Source organism: Triturus cristatus, chromosome 1_2 (assembly GCF_964204655.1).
Source record: "Triturus cristatus chromosome 1_2, aTriCri1.1, whole genome shotgun sequence".
Lineage (NCBI taxonomy): Eukaryota > Metazoa > Chordata > Amphibia > Caudata > Salamandridae > Triturus > Triturus cristatus.
Window position 1 is genome coordinate 782,341,240 of NC_140580.1, and position 15,932 is coordinate 782,357,171.

Below are 15,932 nucleotides of genomic sequence, written 5' to 3' on the forward strand. Positions count from 1 at the left end.
TAATGTGCGAGACATGAAGCCACCAGCGCGAGGCCAAAGACGGTTTGAAGAGTGCAATTCAGGGGCAGCTCTTCCATTAAGGCGGAAGAGCGTCGACCCACTAACCAAATTGCCCCCGATATGGAAAAATAAAATGGTAATAAAGTTAATTTATTACCATTTTATTTTTCAAAAACCTGTCCCGAGCTGAGCGTCAGGACGGGGGGGCAGGGGTTTCTGGTTTCTGCTGCTGCCAGTCAGGGCGCAACAGAAAGCAGTGATAGGCAGGGCACTCTAGGTTTAAAGTATGCATGTCTTTTTGGATGGCCCTCTAGGGATGACCAGCCACACATGCGTAGTCTAAGACAGCTGTGCTAGAGACAGCATAGGGCTCCAGTGCCCTCTGGAGCAGCAAGAGAGGGCGCTCCCTCCAATCCTGGTGCTTCTTTCATGCTGCATATAAGCAGCACCAGGATTGGTTACTGCAGTTTCCTGGTCCCGCGTTGGAGCCTGCCTGCACCTGAGCAAGGAGGACATTGCGCCAGTATTGAAGGTAAGTGTCATTTTTTTATTTATTAATAATTTTTTTTTTTTTACTTCCCACCCCACTATCCTCCTACATGCCAGCCGCCACTGGCGCAATTATCGGTAAATAGCCTTAATTATGGTTCCTCCACAAGCATGCCCTGATAGCGCACATAAAAAAAGTTACAATATATGGTATTCACATGTCAAGTCCCATCACAGTAGCAGCCCGGCACTTAAAAGTTTTATGGTCTTACGGTCCTTGAAATGGCTAATAGACGAACGATGTGAATCCATAGGAACTTAGGGCCACTCTTCTGGTTACAGCTTCAAAATCAGCAACTTATAACACCTTCCCTTCTTGCTGTTGCTCAGCATCCCACTGACTGGATGCTTGTCACAGCTCCAAACTTGTAAAGTGCTCCTCGTCAGGAACAAATTCTTGGTTAGTGGTCCTGCTCCAAATTTAAAAAGGCCTGCTCGTCTGCGGTGTGCCTTTAAAAAAAAAAATCAGCTTAGAAGACCATAGTGCTTTGAAGTATTTATTAACATTAGCTCAGTAAGTACAGGATCACACAACCTTCAACACCAACACCAGCCCTCAACTGCTCCTACCCCAAGGCACATGACTAATTCCACTTTGCCCATTTTGGAATCCCCTCACACAAACCTGGTCCTGCACACATCAATAGCTTAACCATAACACATCTGCTCATGATTTGCCTCTAGGAGCCAGCCCAGACCTCCGGCTCGACACACTCCAAGGCTGTGTCCAGCCAGAAATACCAGCTTTCTAACGCACAAAAAGCGACCAAGCTTCGACCGTACCCTCACAGATCAGTGTGGTACCAAACACACTTTAATGATTTTGCATCATTGACTGTTCGTTATCTCGTCCCTGTCTTTGCATGAAGGAAGCGACTTAAACGTTGTTGGCGCTATGGCAAAGATGCCAGTGGCATTTCCATTTCACATTAAACCAGATAAAACAACATGTGTATTTGCGCAACAATAACAAATTGCTGGTGTCGCCACTCTTGCAAATACAGAGTGCTAAATGGCTGATGGGTTTTTAAAAAAGCAAGAACTCAGCAATATGAGGGAAGGCATAAAGAAGTGAGCAAACAAAGGCGTTATCAGTGCGATAACAATGTTAGGGGTTCACAGGTGCAGCTGGGCGGGAGCCATGCGCCTGCCTGTTCAGACATTGCAACAAGGGACCCGTTGTACTCCGACCCCAAGGCAGAACCCAAGGTGGGGTGCTTGGCTGGACTGGACAGGACTGAGAAGGGGCGTCATGACTTTTAGGCGGTTGATTGATGGTGCTGTTCGGCTAGGCAGGTTTACGAAGCTCTTTGGCTGCCCAATGCAGGAGGCGGTAGGCGTTCAAGCTCCTCGGCCAGGGCCTGGGCGGAGTTTGGCTCTCGGGGCCACGTGTTTGGTCGGCAAGGTGTCCGCTTGCAGAGAAGGGGGTGTACCGCCCGCTGAGTTCAGCTAAAACACTGCATGCGGCGCTTCCAAAACAAAGTGAAAAGACAACCTGCACAGACGCGCTCCTCCGCTCCCCGTTCAGGTAACAAATACTGCCTTTTTGTTTTTACACATTAGATAGAGAATCCCCTCCGGGGAGGAGGGTGGCTGGTTATTCGCGTAACTTCTGTTCTCTTGTAACTGGTGTGGCCCAACCTTAATCGCAATGGTTTATTCCAAATTGTAAGGAAGGAACATGCATGTTTGTGATGGCGGAGGCGTGCCCTCTCGTGCTGCCGCTGAGTAGCACCTGCAGCGCACTTTGCCAGAGGCACTTAAGAGATCAGGCACTTAACATGAATGTGGTGCAGCAAGCCTGTTTGCCCTTTTCACAACAACACGTTCTTGGACAGTGGGGCACGTTCCGTGTCTTCTGGTTCCAACATGTCCCTCTGAGGAATTTCGCGGTGTGCTGAACGTGGGATATGCTGCTAGTTAACCACGACACATTCCGTTCTTTATCGGCGCGTAGACCCACTTGCTCCACTGCATCATGGGAAGTGTATCAGCAATAACACGATCTGTTTATTTATTGCAATCCTAAAGTGAGGATGCCCTGACCAGCAAGGTCACAGTCATGCGCGTAGCATCTCCTGGTTTCAGACAGTTCTTGGCTTTGACTTTCATAATTTATATAGCGCTTACTACCCCTGACGAGGTGTCGAAGCACTTTTTCGGAGAGTAGCATGTTACTCTGGAACCCATAAAGGATTAGTGGTGAATTAGTATAGTGAAAATATGAAAGTAATTTGAATGGTGGATATGTTAGTCAGTTATTTGGAGTGAGAAAGATAGTGGAGGGATAGAAGAGGAAAAAAGGTTTGCATTTATAAAGCACTTGTTACCCTCGATGGGGTGTTGAAGCGCTTTTTCAGCGAGTAGCACGCTACTCTAGAACCCATCAATACAGTACAATAATATATTCACCACAATAATTGATCCTGTTGTAAAAAGAAAGCACAACTCTTTTCCTCTTCCCCTTGTAATATGCTAACATGCACAATACATGAGCCAGTGCCCATTTATGTTCCAGCTGGCTGCGATTCCTGTAAGAGGAGGTAAGTAAAAATAGCAAACGTTGCAATTGTGATGTGATACATTATAAGACTAATAATCCATGTAAGTTACAGATTAGTGCTCGGTTACCAATGCGCCCGGGGTACAGATGGCTTTTGTGCCTCATTTTTGTGCGCTAAAAGCCCTTTTGATTACTGAAGAGCTGCAATCTGCATGGGTGCCCCTTCTGTAGTATCCACTGTGCTTGTGCACATTTGGTGCCCACACAGTTTCACAGCAGCAGCCCCCTACAATTGAGGAAACAACTTTGCCGTGCACTTGTCTAATTTTACTAAGGTAGGGTTGTCCGCAAATTCCAAGCCAAAAGCCACCAGGCAAGTTCGCTCTAAGCCAGGGGGAGCTAAATCTGCACATCATGGTGTAGCTTTAGTGGCAGACTTGGTGGCTAGAGATGGTCAGGGTATCCACTGTGCTTGTGCACATTTGGTGCCCACACAGTTTCACAGCAGCAGCCCCCTACAATTGAGGAAACAACTTTGCCGTGCACTTGTCTAATTTTACTAAGGTAGGGTTGTCCGCAAATTCCAAGCCAAAAGCCACCAGGCAAGTTCGCTCTAAGCCAGGGGGAGCTAAATCTGCACATCATGGTGTAGCTTTAGTGGCAGACTTGGTGGCTAGAGATGGTCAGGGTAGCTGCACCCTCCCTCCAGTTTCGTCTTCCTCTAAGTCTTCTGGGGATCGCCCTGTCCAGGCATCAGCCCTGTCTGAATTGATGACACAGTCAGAAGGGGACGCAATAGTTCCGCAACAATTAGATCTAATGCTGCGCGCGCTACTGGCACCCCTGGAATCCAGGTTGGAGGGAATAGTCACCCTTCTGACTAAGCTTGAACAAGGAATTAAGGATCACACTGAGGGTGCTAACAACAATAAAGTATTCCCCGCATGCTTTTGCAATTGCCACTGTACCACTATAGCCGGGGCCCTACCAGTCCCGTCGGCCCATTGCATAGCTCCACGGCTACCACCTGTCCCGAAAGCTACATCACTGGCAATTCCAGCTACACCAAACACTCCATCACTAGAACATCATGAAGCTAGGCCTCTTACGGACCATCACACAGATAGTAACATCCTGGGAGAGGCCCCCTTGGGTAATAATAGCGATAACATGAGGACAGTGAGAAAGCGAACCCAGGATAAGGCTACTAGGATGATTTCTAGAATAGACTTGCCTCCGGAAGCTAGTCCATACATGGTAGTCCTAACAGGGGTTCCTGAAATTAATGATCATAACACTGAGGAGTTCCTGAACCTAAAAAACAAGGCAATCCACTGGCTCTCAAACCATAGGCCCCTGCCACCGCAGGTTAGTTGTGAGATTATTATGGTTAGAAGGGTGGGGTGGGTAGGCCACACTCCTAAAAACTTAACTGGCGATTGTGTCATAGTTAACTTTCGGGATGCCAGGACAGCAGATTATATCTGCAACTGGAAAAAACCCCGCTTAGACACGAACATTGGGGTGCGCCCCCTCTCTTACTTCTACCCAAACGATCATCTGAGGATAGAAGAGAGCGGTTGGACATACATTCCGCATAGACAAAGGGGAGGTGCTGGGAAATCAAGGCATCTGCCCTCCGACGCAGAATGGGCTTACCCTATTTGTACAAATAGGTTTAGCTGCCTCGACCAGGTCGATTGACTGGCCAAGTCAACTCAGGTAGCTCAGGGTTCTACGGGGGACAGTATTCTAGGTTTAGAGCCCCTTGGGCTGCATGAGGAAGGGAATTTGACTCCTGACACTATGGGCTGCACCACTAGCATAGGGGAGACCAGTTACAGTAGCATCAATGGCAATCCCCAAGCGCACCCCCTGCAGTTTTCTGCTTCCCCTCCAATGTCAGCCCCCTCCCATAGCGCTAGTTCCATCTTTGGAGGGAGAATTGATCCCCAGCAGAGAAGTAGCATCTCGTCTGTATCAGATCCCCCATCCCAGCACACACTTCGCCCCCAATGTATGAATTTACTATCATGGAATGTGGCAGGCCTAACAAATAAGCTAGCATGTCCCGAATGGGGCTCTTTTGTGGACACTGCTGACGTGATTCTATTGCAGGAGACCTGGGCCAGGGAGGTGGTTCATAGAGCCGGGTTCGCTTCCTTTAACATCGCGGCTCGGTGGGGAGGCAAGGGCCGCCCTTCTGGTGGCCTGACAACATGGATAGGTGTACACCTGGGCTGTAGTGTGGATTTGATCCAGACCAATTCGGACGACATTCTTTGTGTCCAACTGTCCTGGCCCAACTCATATAAATTGGCAGTTGTGAATGTATATTCACGCCCTACTGCTATGGCTAAAGAATCAAACACTGTAGGGGAACTATCATCTTTCCTGGAATCTTTGGACCATGATATTAACTGTGTGATTGCAGGAGATTTTAATTGCCACTTTGAGCCCCTTCCAGGGCTGGGTGAGGGGGCATTGCAGGAAGAAGATGAGTTTTGGGGTATCCCACAGTGCAGGTCCACTGTTGTAAAGGCATGGACCCCACTGGCCATCCAGGTCATGACTCTAACCTTGCAGTTTTCAGTTAGGGCGGTTAATGGCCGAATGCCTTCGGACATTCCATCCAAATGCACTTACAACAAAAAAGACCACGAATCTCATCTGGACTACTTTTTGGTCCAGACTAGGTTATGGTCTAAAATTATGGATTTGGAGGTCGTGAATAGATCGGATAGCGATCATAACGCCCTACTGCTGAGAATGGAAATGCCATACTCTGCTAAAGCCCATTTGGAACCAACTGTTGAACTAGGACTGGTTCTCACCAACAACAGGAGGAGGGTTAAGTGGGAAACCCTATGCGAAAGGCGGGATGCATTGCCAAGCTTATATTCATCTATTCTCCCCTTGCTTAAGCTGGCAAGTGACATCTGGGACAAAGGGCAGTCCGAGGATAACTCTGCACGCTTCCTCAATGTTCACAGGGAATTAGTTGATACCCTTGCAGGCTTTTTAAACCCTATAGTTCCTGCTAGGCAACCAAGGACTAACCCGCCATCCTGGTATAATGCCGAATGCAGGAGAGCTAAAACAGCTTTGATTAATGCCATCAAAACCGGCAGTGACAAGCTAACAATCTGCTCACTTAGGGATGCCCACAAACAAGTTTTAAAACAGGCTAAGATAGATTGGGATTGGGAGAGATGGGAAAGTCTATCATCGGCCCTCGCAAATAAGGAATTGAGTAGATTCTGGGCCATTGTGAATTCTGGGTGCGCAGAACCCCGTAATGCCATTGAAGCTAATCTTGACCCGGGGGTGTGGGAATCCCATTTTAAATTTCTTTACGCTGCCACTTCTGATCTAGATCTCTTGCCCTTCCGGCTCTCGTCTGTGGGGGATGCCGAAGCCCTGGAATTCACCGTAGATGATGTTATGACTGCCATAGGGAAACTGGCAATGGGTAAAGCACCGGGCATAGATAAGATACCCGGGGATTTGCTCAAAGATCAGCCTAAGATTTGGGCACCGTACCTCTGTGCACTCTTCAACTCAATTTTGCACGGTACGGAGGTCCCGGACTCTTGGTTGGGAGCGGAAATCGTACCGATATATAAGAAGGGTTCTCCCCTGCTCCCCGTTAATTATAGGCCTATCAGCCTCATTGACGTCCCCCAAAAAATAATGGCAAGACTTATTTTAGATCACTTGCAGGACTGGATCAATGAGAATGATATCCTTTCTCCCTATCAGGCTGGTTTCAGAAGTAAAACATCTACCATGGACCAGATCTTCCGCCTAGTAATGCTATACTGGAAGACTGTGTCATTGGAGGGTGGCAGTCTCCACATGGTTTTTGTTGATTTACGCTCTGCGTTTGACACTGTTCCTAGGGGCAAACTTTGGGCTGTTTTACGCGATCTGGGTGTACCCATCTCCCTACTGGGCATATTGGTGAGGCTACACACTGAGAATTTTGCCCAGGTCAGGTGTGCAAGAGGAGGTGTATTGTCTGACAGGTTTGCTGTAAGCAAGGGAGTCAGGCAAGGGTGTGTCCTGGCCCCTACTCTGTTCTGTATTTATGTGAACGGATTGATTGCCAGCCTGGATGCAGTCCCTAACAACGATGCACCCAGGTTGGCAGGCAGGAAAGTAGCAGCCATAATGTTTGCGGATGACACCCTGCTCCTTTCCAAGACACCAATGGGCATCCAGCGTATATTGGAGGGATTTAGCAACTTCTGTAGGGAGCACGGACTACAGATCAATGTAGATAAGACCAAATACATTATTTTTAATCCCCCAATACACACTAGGCCACCACCTACCCTTGATTCAGTTGCACTCGAGAGAGAGTTCACACCTTCCAATACCTTGGTGTTACCCTAGGTGAAAAACTTTCCTGGGGCCCACATCTTACAAAATCTCAACTTAAACTGACCCAAATAGCTGGGGGAATCCTAAAGATGACAAATGCCTCTACTTTTAAACCCATCAGCCCTAGTCTCGAAATCTATAAGGTGAGAGCCAGAGCGGCTGCACTATACGGAGGGGAACTATGGGGGCACGCTATTAGACCAGGACTAACTAAGGTTGAGAACAACTTCCTGAGACAACTGCTCGCGCTCCCCCAAAGTACACCCCTACTACCGCTGAGGCTTGACTTAGGTTTACTCCCCATCCAGGAGGAACTAGCCATTAAACCTCTCAGGTTTTGGAGGAGGATCTGGCTGACCCCCGAGCTGGAGCAGTACAAAACAGAGCTCCAAGAAATACTGAGATTAGGCAGGGCAGCACATATCCCCTGGCTCTCATACATCAAAGATGAATTTACGAATCTGGGTCTTGCAGATATGTGGGTGAATCCAGCAATAGCTTGCAGAGAGATGCCTGGGAAAACATTCACCGAGTTATACCGATCTCGATGCTCTAATGCGTGGCTCCATGATTCAAAGAATGGTACCATGGTGAAAGCATTTATAGAGATCAAATCAGTCTATTCATTTGAAGATTTTATGGATGTAATTTTCCCTGTTATGGCTAGGAAGCTATACATACAATGGAGGTTTGGTGCACTCCCCTTAGCGTGTTTAACAAGCAAATGGTACCCGACTAGGTCCTCACACTGTATTGGTTGTGACATGATTAAAGAGGATGAAAGCCACATCCTTTTTTTCTGTCCACTCTATAGCAGAGCAAGGCAGAAATGGATTGTACCTATCTGTAGGAACCTTGGTTTTAGGAAATGCTCGGACGCACTAAGGGTTTTTAAGACTGAAACTGCAGGTCACATTGTATTTGCCTTAGCCAAATATTTGCATGCTTTCTGGATTAAAAGGAGTTTTATACTATCTAATACTGCCTAGTAGTCGGGCATGTTTTCTACTTGTGCAACGTCAGTTACAGATACAATGTGTGCCCCAAAAAGCAACATTAACATTGACACTGTTTTTCATCCCTGATTTGCATTTGCCTATGTCATTTTTAGATGCTCTTTGAACAGTGTAATTTTAATGTGTATAATATGTTGTGTACTCTTTTATGGCTGAAATATTGCCGAAATAAAGATTTAAAGAAGAAGGAATACTGCCTTTTTGTTTTTACACATTAGATAGAGAATCCCCTCCGGGGAGGAGGGTGGCTGGTTATTCGCGTAACTTCTGTTCTCTTGTAACTGGTGTAGCCCAACCTTAATCGCAATGGTTTATTCCAAATTGTAAGGAAGGAACATGCATGTTTGTGATGGCGGAGGCGTGCCCTCTCGTGCTGCCGCTGAGTAGCACCTGCAGCGCACTTTGCCAGAGGCACTTAAGAGATCAGGCACTTAACATGAATGTGGTGCAGCAAGCCTGTTTGCCCTTTTCACAACAACACGTTCTTGGACAGTGGGGCACGTTCCGTGTCTTCTGGTTCCAACATGTCCCTCTGAGGAATTTCGCGGTGTGCTGAACGTGGGATATGCTGCTAGTTAACCACGACACATTCCGTTCTTTATCGGCGCGTAGACCCACTTGCTCCACTGCATCATGGGAAGTGTATCAGCAATAACACGATCTGTTTATTTATTGCAATCCTAAAGTGAGGATGCCCTGACCAGCAAGGTCACAGTCATGCGCGTAGCATCTCCTGGTTTCAGACAGTTCTTGGCTTTGACTTTCATAATTTATATAGCGCTTACTACCCCTGACGAGGTGTCGAAGCACTTTTTCGGAGAGTAGCATGTTACTCTGGAACCCATAAAGGATTAGTGGTGAATTAGTATAGTGAAAATATGAAAGTAATTTGAATGGTGGATATGTTAGTCAGTTATTTGGAGTGAGAAAGATAGTGGAGGGATAGAAGAGGAAAAAAGGTTTGCATTTATAAAGCACTTGTTACCCTCGATGGGGTGTTGAAGCGCTTTTTCAGCGAGTAGCAGGCTACTCTAGAACCCATCAATACAGTACAATAATATATTCACCACAATAATTGATCCTGTTGTAAAAAGAAAGCACAACTCTTTTCCTCTTCCCCTTGTAATATGCTAACATGCACAATACATGAGCCAGTGCCCATTTATGTTCCAGCTGGCTGCGATTCCTGTAAGAGGAGGTAAGTAAAAATAGCAAACGTTGCAATTGTGATGTGATACATTATAAGACTAATAATCCATGTAAGTTACAGATTAGTGCTCGGTTACCAATGCGCCCGGGGTACAGATGGCTTTTGTGCCTCATTTTTGTGCGCTAAAAGCCCTTTTGATTACTGAAGAGCTGCAATCTGCATGGGTGCCCCTTCTGTAGTATCCACTGTGCTTGTGCACATTTGGTGCCCACACAGTTTCACAGCAGCAGCCCCCTACAATTGAGGAAACAACTTTGCCGTGCACTTGTCTAATTTTACCAATAGTAGCATAGGGTGAAATAGGCCTTTAGGAGGCCCAGTAACTGGGGGGCACCTGCCCATTCTAAGGGTGCACGGTGGCTTACAGGGTACAGTACACCACTGACCACCTGCATCGGGGTCTCTGCTGCATCTAGTAAGTCTGACCGGTCTGTAGGATTTGAAAGGTGGGGTGCCAGTTTGAAGCCACCACTCAGTCTTTCACTAATGGTCTTTTGCAGCACAGACAAATAGAGCTGGTCCTTGTCCAGATAGCACCCTGGGCAAAATTAAATCTGGCACCCTTGCTCTTGCTGTGCGCCCACTTCCCTTATTTGAAAAAAGGCCCCTATGGATAGGGTCCCCAGGGCCCAAAGTGGATCGGGGAGAGGGTGGCGCGGAGAGAGCGACCCACCCAGCCACTCATCCCAGCAAAGGCTCGGGTAAAGTCTGCGCCCAACTTGAAGTTTCTTCTGCAAATATGCCCTTGGCAGCAAACAATTTTCTCTTTGTCACCTGCAAGTATTTTACTGTTCAGATTTCCAGGTGGATTGAGCCTCGGGTCACAGTGGTAACTGAACAGTGGCAGGTAGAGAGCCATGAATCTATCCTTACAAAGTTTCAACTCTGGGCCCTTTGCAGCTTTGTAGCATCTTTCCAAACCTTTGGCTAAATCAATCCCAAAAGAACCATATTCTAGGTGTTTTTGTCATAGGAGAAGGAGGGTCAGCTGCTGGAGTTACCCGAGCCAACCCCTAGGCTTGCCTATTAAAATGAGGTACCTCACGTTCACCACCAGTGGAAAACATACTCAAACTAATTCTATCTCTCTGGTTCCCACTCTGTGGAAGGTGGCAGTGAAGCTATGGGAAGGTCAACCTCAAAGGCAGGCTCATACGCTCACACTGTTTCTTTACTTTGAGATAAACACAACACTTACTAACTGTGTTTTGTGTGTTTTTAGGTCGAGCCTATCGGCAGCGCACGTACACTGCTCGCTCTGCGAGGCATGCTGTAATAGAGTATGTAGTGGTAGCCCTGCCCACTCTCCGCCAATATTTGTCATTGGCTAGTGTCATTGTCCTTCTTAAATGCTGGCTTCTGATTCGTAAATAGGCTTGTTAGTCCCTCCTTGGTACCGCCTTGACTGCATTTGTTTCCGCCCATAATAACTGGACCTTTTACTTGGCTTCTTACACGGTCTGCATTATAAGTGGGTGAGCACTATTTTGTTTATTGACACTGATGGGGACAATGGTGGCTGCTTTTTTTTTTTGCTGCATGCTGAGCGCGGCGCCCTCTTTAGGGACACCGCCACACTCAGTTTTAATTGTATTTTTAAAACTTTGATGTTGAGCTCAGCGCCCGCTTCAGGGACACAGCGCTCTGTTTCATATTTTTTTTTTACTTTAATGCTGAGCGCACCGTCCACATCAGGGTCACCGCGCTCAGTTTCTTTTTTTTAATTTTAAACTTTATTACTGAGCGCGGCGCCCGCTTCAGGGACACTGCGCTCAGTTACATTTTTTAAAACTTTGATAATGAACGTAGCGCCCGCTTAATGGACATCGTGCTCTGCAATACAATAGGTATTGCTTGTGCAAAACTTTGAAATATTGGTATTGTAAATGACAATGCCTTTTAATTTTTTATAAAAGGCATTGCCATTTACAATGCCAATAGCTCAAAAACTCGCAATTGCAAGACCCATTGCATTGTAAATGCTTGTTTTTATTTGCCTCAGCTACCCTCCTACCCATCACATTCCTCTGATAACTGCAGACATGTTTCCTGGGCGTGTGAGTCCCTATATTTATCTTTGCCTTGTTCTGTTGATTGGAATCACCCAGCAGTGCAGCTTCCACAGAGGGGCCTGGGCAGCATGAAATCTAATTACAGTCACTGCAGGAGACAGGAGACTGTCAGAAAAAGTATAACGGAGATCAGCTGGGCTTAGGCAGAGGTAGCTACATTTTGCAAAAATCATCTGTTTGACATTTATATTAAAAATCTAAGTTCACTAAGGAATTAGATTTTTAAAGCTGAAGAAAATCTTGCAAAGATGGATTTTCTACTTTAAACTAAAGCCAAATTATACATTTTGAGATTTTATACATAAGGTTGGCCTTCACAAATGAAAATGATGCTTTAGCCTATGTAGTAACTAGGACTCTGAATTTTGGTACTGTATTAATTTATTTAAGAGTTTTCTCTAGCGCTGCTAGACCCGAGGGTATCAGAGAGCTTTACAAGATTGTTAGGCACGATCATTAAAAAAGAATACTTTATAACATTGTCAGAGGCATTGTCAGTCAATTATAATACAGTATGATTAAAGTGTTGAGTGTTGAACCAGTGCAGAGTCCTTGTGGATACATGCATAGAGCGAGGTAGTAATTCCAGAGTGAGTTGGGTGGTATTTCCCAGATGGTTGAGGTGTTGATTGAGGAGGAATTCTTTTAGTTGTCTCTTGAAGCTCACGTAGGAGGTGTTAGTTCTAATATGTACTGGGAGGGAGTTCCAGATTTTGGGGGCATTGCCTGAGAAAGAGCAAGCGTTCTTCGATTGGTAGCCACTTTAGACTTTTCAGCGAGGGATAAATGTGTTTGTATCTCTTTTCTCCAGTGACCATCCTTGCCGCTGCATTTAGGGTGGCTCACAATGGGGCTAAGTAAGAATTTGGGGTGCCTTTGAGAGTGGAGTTCCCGTTGTCCAGTCTGGACAGAACCAGAGCTTGTGTGGTGGTTTTTAGGTCATTCGAGGAGAGGAAGGGCTGCATTTTGTTAAGGTGTTTTAGGTTGTAGAGACATGCCAGTTACACACATGACATGTCTACAAATGCACTTCGATCTCATCCATTCCAGGGCACCCTTTACTGGTGACTTATTAAATCTAAGTAAATCAACAGAAATAAGGTTTATTCTGGCATGTGTTTATAGCAGCTCAGCCTATAGCAGTCCAGGGACCCAATTACAGAATGGGCACACCGCCCCAGTCTTTGCCAGGTTCCCATTCATTGAAAGAGTGCCTCCAAGCAGCTCTGTGTTTCACAGTGGAGGTAGCAGCCACCTGCACTTTAAAAGAGAGGACAGAGATACATGTGCAGGCTTGTGCAGCGAGTGACTGCATTCCTCTGCACAGCGGTGTCTGAGAATTCCATGGGACCTCCTTTCCTCCCCTTGCAGGGGTTACCTTAAGGCAGTGCACCTTTTTGTGACCCTCTCAGGGCACCTCCTGACCACCACTTTGCCTCTATGCCTGCATCCAGAATAGGGAGCAGAGGCAAACTGTTCTCCTCCTTAGCAAGCAGCCATGCCCCCATGCTAATGAGGGAACTGCTCCTGAAGTTTGTGCCAGCGCACCAATACTATCTTCTGGGAAGATAGCGCTGGCGCACTGGCGCTATCTGTATTACAGAGAGGATGCACAAGATTCTGCACGCCTTCTGTAATACTACAATGCCCTAAGGGCACAGAAAGTAGGCACACATACCCGTTGCATCCCAGGGCACTGGCTGTAATACAGCTGAAGACTTCTGGAGCAGCCCTGATGAGATGTTTTAAAATCTCTTATGCGGGAGGTGCAAAGCCACATTTGGAATATCTGTGCCACTTGACTAGTTTTCAACATTTCTAAACACCAAATATGCCCATTGGGGTTAGTTAAATCCTCACCATGGTTTAGGAGCAGTGAAAGATGTTTAGCAACCTCCCTGTGTCAGTGTTACAAATATGCATGCATATCAGTTCAACAAAATGAAAAAATCTCGAGAGATTACACTAAAAGATAATACATAACTTTTACTTTCAGGGACGTCAATGCAAACTATGTTTTTGGTACCTACATGTGTTTATTGTGACCTGAAACTGATGAAACTTGGGAAACTTCACTGTCTGTGATTCAGAACGTAGCGTCTTCTTTCCTTGCGAGGGGGGAAGGGTGTTCTAACATTTTGACTGCTCTAGAAAAGTTGCATTGTTGATCAATCAGTGGCATTACTGCCTGGTTCTCTGGCTTGTATTGCAGACATTTTCAAATATTTTTTCAGCCATCAATTATACTCCTATTCAAGACCAGTGGTTCAGTTTCTTTTTTTTCTACAGGTGTCTGTACAGAAAGTGATAACTTGCCACTACTGCTGATCGAAATTCTCGATTATTTGATTCCAGTGAATATGGTGCTACTTTGAAACTCTAGACTAACATTAAACAAGCAACACCCGGATTGAGTTCAGTGATCTCGAGAAAGTGACAGGCCGAGCCACTGCTTTTCCTGTACAAAATCCATGCTATCGGATGCTGCTTCAAAACGTAGTTATATAGTGAAAAAATAATACAAGTAGAGGTGGATTATACATTTACAATGAATTAATACTTCAAGCACAGTGGTTCTATAAAATAAATTTGCTGTTGAACTGAAGAGATCTGGTACGGTTCAATGTTAAATTACCCCCTCGTCCCGCTCGCTTTGACAAATGTTAACTTGATGCTCCTGCACTTCTCAGACACACCCCCGGAAACATAAAGTCCCTCCACCCTCCTTACTTCCTGTAATTTTTGTGTCTCGTGGACACTTCCATGGGCAGGTACTGTGCGTCAGCTTCAGGGATGTTTGTGACCAGGTACCATGCTCCTTTAGGTGTCAGTAATGGTGCAGTTTTAATTTTTCTGGTGGAGATTGATCCTGGCAGTGTGGAGAGGAGCAAGCGCACTTGTTTATAGAGCTATGACACAGTAGTGGCTGCTAGCTCCTTTGTTGGAGTCGGGCATGTGCATAGTTACGCTTCTGTGTAGGAGAGAGCAATGCCTCTCCATGAAGTATAGAGACCACTAAGCTGGGTGTGGTAGTAAAAACATTCCACAAGTAATATTTGTGAAGAAGCTTTATTAGAGCATCCACCCATCTTTTAACTCTACCAGCAACTGCTCTCTCCCACATTTAGAATTCAGAATCTTACCTAAAGCTAAACACCATGACATAACAAAGCTAGCTGCTAACCTAGACTGTACATTACAGTGCACACAGTCTGTACAGGATTCTTTCACATTTACCATTCTTCTACATTACTACATACTATTGTTCCTTATAATAAAAACACAAAAACAAAAAAAACAAAAATAATAAGATAAATAAATTCTAAAAGCATATGCATAAACAATATACACTGTATACTCACTACACACTAGGGGGTCTATTAGCATGGCGGTCGGAAAATCACTCCGACCGCCATGGTAGCGGGAAAACACCGCCCACAGGGACCGTGGGAAAACCGCCGGTCCAATTATTATGCACCGCAGTGGAAATCCGACCACGGCGGTCGGATTGCGGCGGTTAACTTTGTGGCGGGCGGTGCTGCCAGCAGCACCGCCGTGATGTCCAAACAAGCATGTCCTGCATGTCCCTGCTCTGTGTTGCAGGCACTGCACAGTGCCTGCCACCTGGTACAGGGACATGTAGGGGGGTACCATAGGTACCCCCCCAGTGCATCCACACAGACCCCCAACACATTGGGGGTCCGCAATGGACCTCCGGAGACATTCTCCGCATGCCTTTCCATGGCGGTTCCACCGCCACGGAAAGCTGGCTACCGCCGGCATCATAATCGTGCCAGCGGTGCTTGGCCCTGATCTGCCACAATTGTATCGGTCCAGCTCCGCACGCCAGGCAAGCGGGTGGACTGCAACCGGCGGAAAAGTGGCGGGCGGAAAATCACACCACTGCGGTCACGACCGCAATGCTAATCAGACCGGCGGTGTCCAGGGCTTCGATGGCGGGCGGATGACCGTCGCCGGTCCGGTGGTTGCTACCGCCCGCCCAGCAGAGGACAACCGCCCTCCACCCTAATGGACCCCTAGGTCACAATAAATTTGTATAGTTAATACAATACACAATTTTAAAATCTTCTAGGTAAACATCTCTTTCTTATTTGCAGTCTAGAAACATGTGATAACCCATCTAAAGTATGGCTTGGTGTTCCAACATTTTTAACTTCCACGGTATCACTAGCAAA

The 15,932-nt window shown here is 46.4% G+C and overlaps 1 protein-coding gene across 1 annotated transcript in view; it reads left to right on the top strand.

Moving 5' to 3' along the window:
* Positions 1-1,788: 1,788 nt before the first annotated feature.
* The window catches only part of RHOBTB1 (Rho related BTB domain containing 1), a 293,856-nt gene continuing 279,712 nt past the window's right edge, over positions 1,789-15,932 (top strand). Inside the window, exon 1 of the mRNA XM_085608792.1 lies at positions 1,789-2,077. The gene's annotated coding sequence lies outside the window, so the exon portion shown is untranslated. The remainder of the gene's footprint in view (positions 2,078-15,932) is intronic.